This window comes from Marmota monax, unplaced genomic scaffold, assembly GCF_021218885.2.
Source record: "Marmota monax isolate L192 unplaced genomic scaffold, Marmota_monax_Labrador192_F-V1.1 WCK01_AAM20220418_F8-fsc00008, whole genome shotgun sequence".
In the NCBI taxonomy this organism is placed as follows: Eukaryota; Metazoa; Chordata; class Mammalia; order Rodentia; family Sciuridae; genus Marmota; species Marmota monax.
The window spans coordinates 6,554,221-6,566,688 of NW_026694432.1; the positions used below are offsets into that span (position 1 = coordinate 6,554,221).

General features: G+C 37.4%; 1 protein-coding gene across 4 annotated transcripts in view; it reads right to left on the reverse strand.

The window, feature by feature from the left end:
• Positions 1–12,468, reverse strand: part of St3gal3 (ST3 beta-galactoside alpha-2,3-sialyltransferase 3) — a 192,457-nt gene that overhangs the window by 145,421 nt on the left and 34,568 nt on the right. The window lies entirely within an intron of this gene.

Sequence of the window (12,468 nt, forward strand, 5' to 3'; positions counted from 1 at the left end):
TGCTGCAAGGCAGGAAAATTCACAGGAGACAAAACTATGGCCCCAAACATTTTCAACTACAATTGAGTTTTCTGCCATACAATTAAAGTAAACTTGTAGGGGAAGATGAGGTTAAAAATACTGTCTCCTGCTCTAGACTGTTTCATAGAGTCTTGCAAAGTAGCCACAAATTAATTCAAGGTCCAGAAGGGAAGACAGAGCACAAAGGACAATAGTAAAAGGTCAGATCCTAAATAAGATCTTTGGCAGCTGTGGTTACTTACAAATATGGTTACTTACTTTTTTTTTTTTTTTTTTGAGAAGTGTTAAATATTCTTTATTTAACATTAAATATAAACCACACTAAGTGCCTTTCCAAAGGAAAAGGCAGCATTTTAGATACAGGAAATTCTAATCAAATGGCATGATCAACAAAAACATAGAATAGACACTGCTTCCCTATCCTCACCCACTGCCTTTAGTAGACTAATGAACACAGACAAATACATGTGAATCTCACTCAGCTCTGAGACATTGTGGGGTTTTCCTCAGTATTCAAATACAGTTCACATAACCAGACATAGAAACCAGAACATAAAACCAGTTTTGAGATGGCATTCACCATCTTTGTGAAAGGTTAAACATTACTAATCAAGTACAACAACATCTTTAGAAAGGGAAAACCTTTCTAATAGTATTTACCATTATAAATAGTATTCTAATAGTATTTACTATTATAAATAGTGATAGTATTTACTAAACTGGGATTACTATCAAAATTGTTTTAAATATATCTATTTAACTACAAGCCAATCTCACTTAAATCAGGACTATCCAACAAAAATATCCTGTCAGCCATTCGTGATCTAAATTCTGGTATATGACATCAATTAAATTATGCTGCACCCAGAAAAAGCCATGAGACGTTTCTGTTTTGTAGTAAATAAGGCTGTGGCTATTTCTCCTTAGTAACTTTTCTGAAGTAACCGTTAAGTGTGCTCCTTCTCCTTCTTCCTGTGGCCAGCGAACACTGCCTCTGTTCCAGGGATGGACTTCTGGGATTCTCCAGATGCCCCATCAGTGTGTCCTCCCCCCAGGTGGAGCCTTTGTTCTTGCTGGTGTCTAAGAGCATCCAGCAGGCTGACCTGTCCTCCTGATAGTCCATGGAGATCTGGCCCATCTCGTGCTGCCCCTCTTTCCCACACTGTGGCACTGGGCACGCTGCTTAAACACCTTCCTGCCTTTCTCAACATCACCCATTTTTAATTCATTCTCATTGCTAGAGCGACCAAGGTTCCCACTCAGAAGCTGCACATCCTGCTCCCTAGCTTGATATTTTTTAATGAAACTTTTTAAAATTTAATTTTATATTTTAGTTGTTGATAGAACTTTATATTTATTTATTTATATGTGATGCTGAGGATTGAACCCAGTGCCTCACACATGCTAGGCAAGCACTCTACCACTGAGCCACAACCCCAACCCATTAATGAAACTTTTAAACTAACTACACAAAAGTAGAGAAAATGGTATAATGAACCCCATTCCACAGATTCAACAAAACACTTTGCTGCTGGCCATTTTTTTTTTCCCTTTGTTCCTTCCCATGCCCCTCCCCTTCTTCCCCCATCTCTTTCTTGGCTACATTATTTTACCAACTGCAAACAGGTACAGGTGTATGAAAAGATGTGTGATATCACTAATCATCAGGGAAATGCAAATCAAACTACAATGAAGATGTTACCTCACTTGAGGAAGAATGGATATTATTAAAACAAGAGAACAAGCGCTGGCAAGGAGTAGAGAAAATGTTAACTTACTGTTTGGTGGGAACGTAAATTAGTACAGACACTATGGAAAACTGTACAGCAACTTCTCAAAAAATCTAAACTAGAACCACCATATGACCTGGCAATCCCACTCCTGGGTATATAGCCAAAGGAAAGGAAATCTGTACACGGAAGAGGTATCTGCACTCACTCTCATGTTCACTACAGCACAATTCACAGAAGGCAAGAAACAGAAATAATCTAAAGGCTGATTAAGTGACACAAGGATTAAAAAAAAAGGGAGGGGTACATATATAGTGCAATACTATTTATCCAGAAGAATGAAATCTTGTTCTTTGCAACAACATGGGTAGAACTGGAAATCATTATGTTAAGTGAAATAAGCCAGGCACAGAAAGACAAGTACTGCACAACCTCACTCATCTGTAATCTAAAACAGTCAATCTTATAGAGAGTGAAAATAGAATGGTAGTTACCAGAGGCTGGGAGACTAGCATTGAGGGACAGAGGAGAAAAGGTTGATCAATGGTTACTAAGTTATAATTAGCTGAAAGCAAGAAGTTCTGGTATGCTTTTATATGGTGGGACAACTACAGACAACAACTGTATGTTTCTAGAAGCTAGAAAAAAAAAAGATTTTGAAAGTTTTTACTATAAAGAAATAAGATGGGTATAGTGGCACGTACCTATAATCCCAGAGACTCAGGAGGCTGAGGCAGGAGGATCACAGGTTTGAAGCCAACCTCAGCAATTTAGCAAGGCTCTAAGCAACTTAGTGAGACCCTGTCATGAAATAAAAAGTAAAATGGATGGGGGAATGTGGCTCAGAGGTTAAGCACCCAGGGTTCAATCCCTGACACCAAAAAAGAAAAGAAAGAAATGATAAAGAAAATAGATGTTTAACCTGGTTTTTAAAATTATGCAATGTTGGGGGCATGGAGAAGTTCACTGGAATAGACAAAGGGGAATGAAGGGAAAGGAGGAGCGGTGGGAATAAGAACGACAGTAGATTGAATCAGACACAACTTTCCTATGTTCATACTTTTCTATTGAGAACAGAAGATTTCTAACTACCTAGGAAAATACTGATTGTTCCTTTTCTTTCTTTTTTTTTTTTTTTTTGCCCCTGTTGTTTTGTGGATGAAACCCATGGCTTCACACATGCCCATCAAGTGCTCTACTATGGAGCTACATCCCTAGTTCTGATTGTTCTTTTGCTATAGCAAGAAGTAATGACTAAAAGTATAGATGGTCCTCAAGTTAGAGGAATATTACGTCCTGATAAATCTACAGTTAAGTTGAAAATATATTTAATACACCTAACCTACCTAACATACCATATACCACAGCTTAGCCTAGCCTACCTTATTAAACATGCTTAGAATGCATACATTGCCCACTATGGTTGGGCAAAATCATGGATCACAAAGCCCATTTAATAATAAAGTGTAGAGAGCTGGGGCTAGGCTCAATGGTAGAGCACTTACCTAACACACATGAGGCCCTGGGTTCAATCCTCACCACCACATAAAAAATAATAAAATAAAGGTATTATGTCCATCTACAACTAAAAATAATAATAATAAAGGATTGAACATCTCATGTAATTTACTGTATAATGAAAGAGAATACAGAATGATTGGATGGGCACATTTTCAGACCATTGTAAAATCAAAGCAATGGTAAAATGAACTATCATAAGTCAAGAACTATCCGTAATTTTAAACCCATCCAAATTAATTAATGACAGTTTTACACCATATTATGAAAGCTAGCCAATTAACAACAGCTTCACTCCAACTAAAGGTCACCTACCCCTAAACACTCCTTGTTCTAAAAGTTTTCCACTTTTTGAAGACTCTAGAAAACAGTGGTTCTTAAATTTTTAGTATCAGGACCCCTTTACAGTCTCAAAACTTCCGGAGGACTCCCAGTAGTGTATATGTGTGAATGTGAATAGTTATGTTAACATTTATTATATTGTAAATTAAAACTAAGAAATTTTTTAAATATTTAATAATTCATTTAAAATTAATAATCCATTAAATATTACCATAAACATAATTTTATGAAAAATATATTTTCTAAAACAAAAAATAGAAAAAAGTGGCATTGTCTTACATATTTACAAATCTCTTTAATTTCCAACTTTAAAAAAATCTGGGTTCTCACTTATTTCTGCATTCAATTTATTATAAATTGTTTTAGCCAGATGCAGTGGCGCATGCCTATAATCCCAGCAGCTCAGGAGGCTGAGGCAGAAGGACTGCAAGTTCAAAGCCAGCCTCAGATACTTAGTCAGACCCTAAGAAACTTAGCAAGACCCTGTCTCAAAACAAAAAGACTAAAAGAGCAGAGGATGTAAGGATGAGGCTCAGTGAGTGCCCCTGGGTTCAATCCCAGTGCCAAAAAACCCACAACTATTGTTTTAAATAAAATATATTTTTAAAAATATGGCCTTTTACAGATAAATAGAAAAGAGAGGAATACTGTAATAACTTTTTCAAATGATCGTGGGTATTCCTCTAATGAGTTATAAAACTTTGTTACCACAAAAAGTGATCATTTCCTAGAAGTCACATCATGGAATCTGGAATCACAACAATAAACATTTTCAGACCCTATAACATTAAAATCCATCGGTCAACCTTACCCTTTAAACAGATCTTTTATCCATGTCTGACTTCATAGCATCATAGCCATTTGGGCATCACTGGTTCACTGAGCTACGCATGTCTTCCTAAGTTCTACATTATACAATACCAAAACATCATTCTTGTTAATACCACTGCCCATCTTATCAGGAAAGTGTTTAAACATTGAGTCTTCGAGCTCATGGCAGCAGATACAAGTTTTTCAGAATTCTAATTTTTACTTGAAAGCTTGAGTTTTATCACTGCGGCTTTCCTTTGAAAAGGCAGGCTCACTTCATATGTGAGAAAAGATCTCACCTACATGTTTAACTTGAGAAAGACCAAGTGTGCTGGGTGCAATGGCACATATCTATAATTCCAAGTTTAGGAGGCTGAGGCGTGAGGACTACAAACAAGTTCAAAGCCAGCCTCAGCAACTTAGCAAGGCCCTAAGCAACTTATCAAGACCCTGTCTCAAAACAAAAAATTAAATGGGGTGGGGATGTCGTTCAGGGGTTAAGTGTCCCTGGGTTCAATACCTAGTACTGCGCCCCCCTCACAAAAAAGTCCAAGTTTATCAACATATCTAATCATATTGCTAAATAATACAAGAAAAATGCTTTAACTCTTAACACCCTTTCTCAACTTAAATTATACCACTAACCAGTAGTTTAGTTCATTCCTTTGCATTTAGCAAAGCCAAATGCTGACTGGGCATACGGTCTTTTGAGAGGGGTACATAGCCAATGTTTATTCGGGTTTCCCACATGTTTACCATTTTCTTTACTTATCACTCCTTCCTGATCTCCTTTCTGGAAGTTTAAACTTTACTCGTAGTAAATTTTCTTCAGTGTTTGTCTCATTCTTGAAAGATGGTTTCATGGCATACAGAGACTCTAGGTTGACAGTTGTTTTCTTTAAAAATGATAAACACTTCACCATCTTCTGGCTTTTATTGCTGCTCTTGAGAAGCCAACTGTCAGCTGAACTTTTGTTCCTTTGATTGTAATCTTTTTGTCTCTGGCTATTTTTTAGAAGCATTACTGAGTTATAATTAACATATGTGTTAGCTTTTCATTGTTATGACAAATACCTGAGAAAAACAACTGACAGGAGCAAAGATTTATTTTGGCTCATGTTTTCTGAGGTTTTAGTCCACAATCAGCTGGTTCCATGGCTTTGGACTGAGGTGAGGCAGAACATCGTGGCAGAAGGACATGGTGGCAGAAGGACGTGGTGGCGGAAAGCTGCTCCTACACAATGTGTAGAACTTGATCAGTTTTGACATATTCACACGTCTCTGTGAAACCATCACAACAACGAAGCTAGTGAACATGTGCCGTCCAGCCCCGTTGTTCCCTCCTGCCTTTAATCCTGAGAAGTATTCCACTGTGTATGCCATTTCTCTCAGGGAGGAATGGCTGGAGATATGGTGGGAAGTGTTTAATTTTCAAAAATTTATCAAACTTTTTCAGAGTGGTTGTACCATGTACATTCCCACCAGCACTGCAAAGTATAATAGGTGATTTCCATCATTGCCAATACCTAATATAGTCTCTCTTTAATTTTAGTCCTTCAAAGATTAAAAGTAACATCTATGATTTTAATTTACACTGTTTCCTAATTACTAATTATGCTGAATATCTTTTCAAGTGCTTCTTTGCCATCTGTATATCTATTTTAATGAAGTGGCTATTTATACCTTTGTCCCCCCTTTTGTGTGGTGCTGGGGACTGAACCCAGGACCTCATTCGTGCATGCTAAACAAATATTCTACCACTGAGCTACATTCCCATCCCTTCTTTGCCTCATTTTTTTTTTTTGAGGGGTGGGGTGACCAGGGATTGAACTCAGAGGTACTGGACCACTGAGTCACATCTCCAGCCCTATTTTGTATTTCAGAGTCAGGGTCTCACTGATAGTGCCTCTCTTTTGCTGAGGCTAGGTTTGAACTCTCAATCCTCCTGCCTCAGCCTTCCGAGCTGCTGGGATTACAGGCATGTGCCACAATGCCCAGCTCTTTGCCCATTTTTAACTGTTTCTGTTGTTGTTTTGTCTTCTTATTATAAGTTTTAAGAGTTCTTTGTATATTCAAAATACAAGTCTTCTGTTGTATATGTTTTGCACATTTTCTCCCTGTGGGAGAATTGCCTTTAATTTTTCTTAAATATTTATTTTTAAGTTTTAGGTGGATATAATATCTTTAATTTACATTTATGTAGTGCTGAGGATCAAACCCAGTGCCTTGGGCATGCTAGGTGAGCACTCTACCACAGAGCCACAACCCCAACACCTTAATTTTTGTAACAGTATTGTTTTGAAAACCTAGGTTTTACTTCTGTTACTGTTGTTGATGATGATGTTACTGGGAACTGGACCCAGGGCTTCACAAATGCTAGGCAAGCACTATGCCATTGAGCACCAGCCCCCTTATTTAAAAAAAAAAAAAAATTTTTTTTGAGACAGGGTCTCACTAAGTTGTCCAAAGCTAAGTTGCTCCTGAGTAGCCACCACACTCAGCTAAGTTTTCACTTTTGATGAAGTCATTTTTGGTGAAGTAACATTTTTACTTTTGATGAAGCCTTTGATGAAGGCTTTTAATGTCTTCTTTAAAAAATTGTTACCAAGGGCTGGGGTTGTGGCTCAGTGGTAGAGTGCTCGCCTCACACATATGAGACCCTGGGTTCGATCCTCAGCACCACATAAAAGTAAATCAGTGAAATAAAGGTATTGTAAAAAATAAATAGGTATATGGTCCATTTCAAGTTAATTTTGTATATGGTGAGTAATAAGAGACAAAGTTCATTCTTTTTCTGTGTGCAAATTGAACAGATTACACTATCTCCTCCTTTGGATTGATTTCTCGTGTATTTGTCAAAAGTCAATTGGTGGGGTTTTTCTGCTACTTGGCCCCCTCCCACATCACAGAAATTCTCTCTTCTCACTTAAATAACAGCAGGTGTACATGTAATCCCAGTTAACCTGGGAGGCTCAGGCAGGAGGATAACAAGTTTGAGGCCAACCTCAGCAACTTAATGAGACACTACCTCAAATTTATAAAAAAGGGCTGGGAATGTAATTCAGTGGGAAAGCAGCCATGATTCAATCCTAGTACCCCTCCACACACAGATCAATTGGCCATACATGTGTGGGTCCATTTCCGAATTCTATTTTCTAATCCATTGATCTTCATGTCTAATTTTACACCAGCACAACTTGGTTACTATATAACTTCATAGTAAATTTTAAAAGCAGGCAATGTAAATCCCTCAACTTGGTTCTTTTTCAAAATGGTTCTAACCACTCTAGATTGTCTGTATTTCCATAGAAATTTAAAAATCATGGGCTGGGGCTGGGGCTCAGTGGTAGAGCACTCGCCTAGCATGTGTAGGGTTTGATCCTCAGCACCACATAAAAATAAATAAATAAAATAAGGATATTGTGCCCAACTATAACAAACAAACAAATAAATAAATAAAATCGATTGTCAACTTTGAAAGAGAGAGAGAGAGAGACCCCAAGCCTTCTTTTGACTGAGAATATGTCAATTATTTTTTTTTAATTGGGGAGATTCAATATCTTAACAATAACATGTCTTCTAACCTATGAACATGGTACACCTATTTCAACATTCTCTCCTTTCTCATGGCAATGTTTTGTGGGGATTAGTGTACATGTTGGCCTTTCTGCTTCCTGAGGGCCTTCTTCCTTGTGCTTAGATGGGTCATCCTCCTAATTATCACACAATGAATAGGTATACAGAAACAATTATCCAATCAACCATATTGGGTTGTAAGGAACCCTCCAGAAAATAATGTAAATCAAGTCATCATTTTTATTTCCCCTCTTTATTCCCTTCTCTTTCAAAGGCAATCATTCTATTGTGTCGAATGGACATGTGTGTACAGTTCATCTTCTTTTAATGCATGTATGTATTAATCACATAACTATGCAATCCCTTCCTCCCTCTTCACTCTTCACCCCAGGCAACTATTGATCTGCTTTTAAATTATTAACGATAAGTTTCCATGTTATACAAATGGAACCATACAATATGTGTTCTTTTCTATCTGGGGTCTTTTGCTCAGAATAATGAATTTGATATTCAACACTATGTTGCTGTATTGCCTATATCAAGTTTGTTCCTTTTCACTGCCATATAGTACCCCGTTGTGCGGACACACCGCATCTGTTTGTCCATTCATCTGATGCATGGCAACTGTGCTATTTTCCAGTTTGGGCACATTAGGAATAGAATTGTTATCAGAATTCAGGTACAGGTCTTTATGTGAACATATGTTTACATTTTTCTTCACAAATTCTTAACAATGGAATGACTTGTGTCATTTGGCAAGTATATGTTTTTCTTTCTAAGAAACTGCCAAACTGGTTTCCAAACTGGTTATACGTTTTACATTTGCAACAGCAATACGTAAGAGTTCTGTGGCCTGCACCTCCTTGCTAACAATTTGTTATCATGTTTCTTTAAATTTCAACCATTCTGATCAATATCTAATGTTACTGTGGTTTTGTATTTCCCTGATGACTAACAGAGAATATTTTCGTGTTTTTATGAGTCATTCTTATATCCTCTTTTGTAAAGTGTCTCTTCAAATCTTAGACTGTTTGCTTATTATTTGCTTATTATTATCTTCAAATCTTTTACTAAACAGTTATATGTATTTGTATAATACATATAAATTTAAAAAATTTATATGTATTATACAAATACATACAACTACTGAATATTCTAAAATAAATATGTATAAATATGAATTTTTTCATTCTGTGACTTATCTTTTTCTTAGGAGTATCTTCGAAAAGTAGAAAATTTTAGTTTGGGCAAAGTAATTTTTTTTTTAAACATGGTGTCTTTTTTTTAATACCTTTATTTTGTTTATTTATTTATTTTTATGAGGTGCTGGGGATCAAACCCAGTGCCTCACGCATACTAAGCAAAGACTCTACCACTGAGCCACAACCCCAGTCCTTGAGCAAAGTTTAATTTACCAATTTTTAATCTTTTTAAAAAATATTTATTTTTTAGTTTTACGTGGACACAATATCTTTATTCTATTTATATGTGGTGTTGAGGATCGAACCCAGCGCCCTGCGCATGCCAGGCGAGCATGCTACTGCTTGAGCCATATCCTCAGCCCTCAATTTTTAATCTTAAGGTTTACACTTATTACATCCTATTTAAGAATCTCATCATATATCTCTTTATAATTCATAGAAATGAAATTGTTTTATTGTTTCCTTTTTTTACTCAGGCTGTTTTAAGTTCCATTCATGTTGTCTTATGTCTGGATTTTTTTTTATCTTTTAATTGCTATATAACACCCCACTTCTTGCCTATAACCCCCATCCCAGAATGGAAATGTATTCATTTCCAACTCCTTCAGTCAACAAATAATGCATATCTATAATAAATTATGTAGAAAATATTTTAACAAAGGAGATTTGCTAGGAGAAGCATATGCATATACTTGGCCTTTAATTATCATTAGATGGCTCTCCAAAATAGCTATACCAGATTATTTTCCCAACAGCAAAGGACACAGATTACAATATTTTCACCTTCCTGCCAATATGTGACATTATCCATCTTACTAATTTTTGTCAATATAAAAGGTACAAAATGGTATTTTGTGTTGGGAGTCATTCAGAATGAGTCACGTCTTCTGTCCTAGAGCAGAGAGGCTTTTGACCATCACTACATTTTGTAGTGACCTGGACATTGCCCCAGTCCCAGAAGTTTGAGGACGCATCTTCAGACGTAGGTGTTTCGCCCCATCGATTGAGCTACATTTATCTATTCCTTTGCCCTGTTTGGGATAGACAGTTCCATGGAAACGCCCTTTGTGTGTCCCCTTCTCTTGGTCTGCCTTTGGGTGTAGCCTTCCTAGATGTCAGTCTACCTGCTGACAGCAGACATCAGGAAGCTAGACTCAACCCCCTGAAACCTGACCCCTTGCCTCATTTGAATGGCTTCTCCTCAATAAAAGGGTTCAGCACGGGGCTCTCTCTCTTTCTCTCTTTTCATGGACCCCTAAGGTCAAAGGAGCCACCACAGCCGCCAAAGAAAAAGGTATCTCTGTCTCTTGTGTGGTTATTCATGCAGCCCTGTTCCCCTGGAGTGACCTTGAGTGTTTTACGAGGAACGTGACAATTTTGTTCTAATGTGGATATTTCCTACAGTCCAAGAGTTTGGTTATCTCTTAATATGCTTAGCCTTATGTATTTCTGAATTCTGTAAATTGCCCATTTTCTACTGAGATTGCTGCCTTTTTCTTCTTGACTACAGAAGTCCCTTGTTCATTCTAGACACCAACCCTTGTGAATTTTAAATACTTGAATTTTTCTTCTCCTGGTATATTCTCTGTATATTGTCTATATTATCAGCACAAAATCCTTGAATTTGTTTAAAATAAATTCATCAATTTTTTTTTGAGAGAGGGAGGGAGGGAGGGAGGGAGGAGGGAGGGGGAGAGAGGGGGGGAGGGGGGAGAGAGAGAGAGAGAGAGAGAATTTTAATATTTATTTTTTAGTTATCAGCGGACACAACATCTTTGTTTGTATGTGGTGCTGAGGATTGAACCTGGGCCACACGCATGCCAGGCGAGCGCGCTACCACTTGAGCCACATCCCCAGCCCCAATTCATCAATTTTTGCATATGGTTTTTGCATTTAAGGTTTTGTTTAGTCCCTCCCTTAGACACCTAAATCACAATGATAATTTTTTATTCTTCTTTACTACTTTCTGATTTTGCCATTTTCCTTTAAATCCTTAATCCATCTAAAGTCCACCTTTGTACTTATTAGAGTTGGTGTGGATGGGTTCTGTCTGAATCATCTATAACACAGGATGCCCTTTCTCCTTTGATTTGGGGTACTACCTCACGCTCTGGTAAATTCCTAAGTACATGGGTTTTATGACTGAGTACTCTATTTTTAAAACTTCTTTTTTTTTTCCCCTGTCCTAGCATCACCACTACTGGTTTTCACAGTGTGGCATTAAGAATATTTTAATAGCTAAGAAGGTAAGTCCCTCTCCTCTTTAAAGAGAGAAATCAATTGAATGTATATATGGGTCCAGATTTCTCTAATGAATTGTCATTCTCTGAAGGTGTCTGGACTGGAAAGAGATGAGAGATAACATGGATCCTAAGGGTCAACCGTGCCAGGAGAAGGGTTTAGGTGGAAGGGATGCAGGGCTTCCAGGTACAGCAAGAGGCTATGCGTGAGCAGCCCCACACTTAGCAGCAGCTCTCCTAGCTCTCAGGGAGCATATGAATTCTGTGATATGAAGACCTGGGTTACCAGAGGCCCAGCTAGGGGAATCCTTACAGAAAGAAGAGCTCATTCGAAGCAGGGAGAACTTTCATCAAGCAATAGGAAAAAGATATTGATAAAGGTAGCAGTTGAGAAGAGACTGCTTAAAATGAAGTTCAGACCCTGAGATCAGCAAGGTGGCAAAACAGTAGACAGCAAAAGACAGCCAACAGAGAGCTCTCTGCATCCCTCCCCCAAGACACATCTGCTCAGAACAATACTGTTTCTCAGAGTATGGTCCATGGCCTACTGATGGGTTTTTCTAATAGTCTGCAAACTCATCCAAAAATGCAAGTCCATTCTTTGTAACTTATGGAATTCCACAAATTTATTTGTGTTTATAATTAGACCTCGCCTACTTATTACAAACCTGTAAAATAAATTACTGAATTACAAGAAATGTGGTAGAAGTAAAACCAAATTAGCATTTTACTTGTGTGAATTCTAAGTCACTATTGCATTAAGAAGACTGCATAGCATGCAATGTCCAACTATATCACTATTCACGCATGCCCAAAGCCACACAGAATCCCTATGATTCTCTGAAATGCACTCTGTTAGCAGTGCTTCACCACGGCTGTCTTGGACATAGTGTGTAATCACTGTAATTCTGGATTTTAAATTATAAATTTAAGCTAGCTTAACCATTAGTTCAGTTTGCTGTGGATGATTTAGTTACTAACTCTATAATTAGTACTGATGCATATTTATATCAGTAAGATTCTGACATA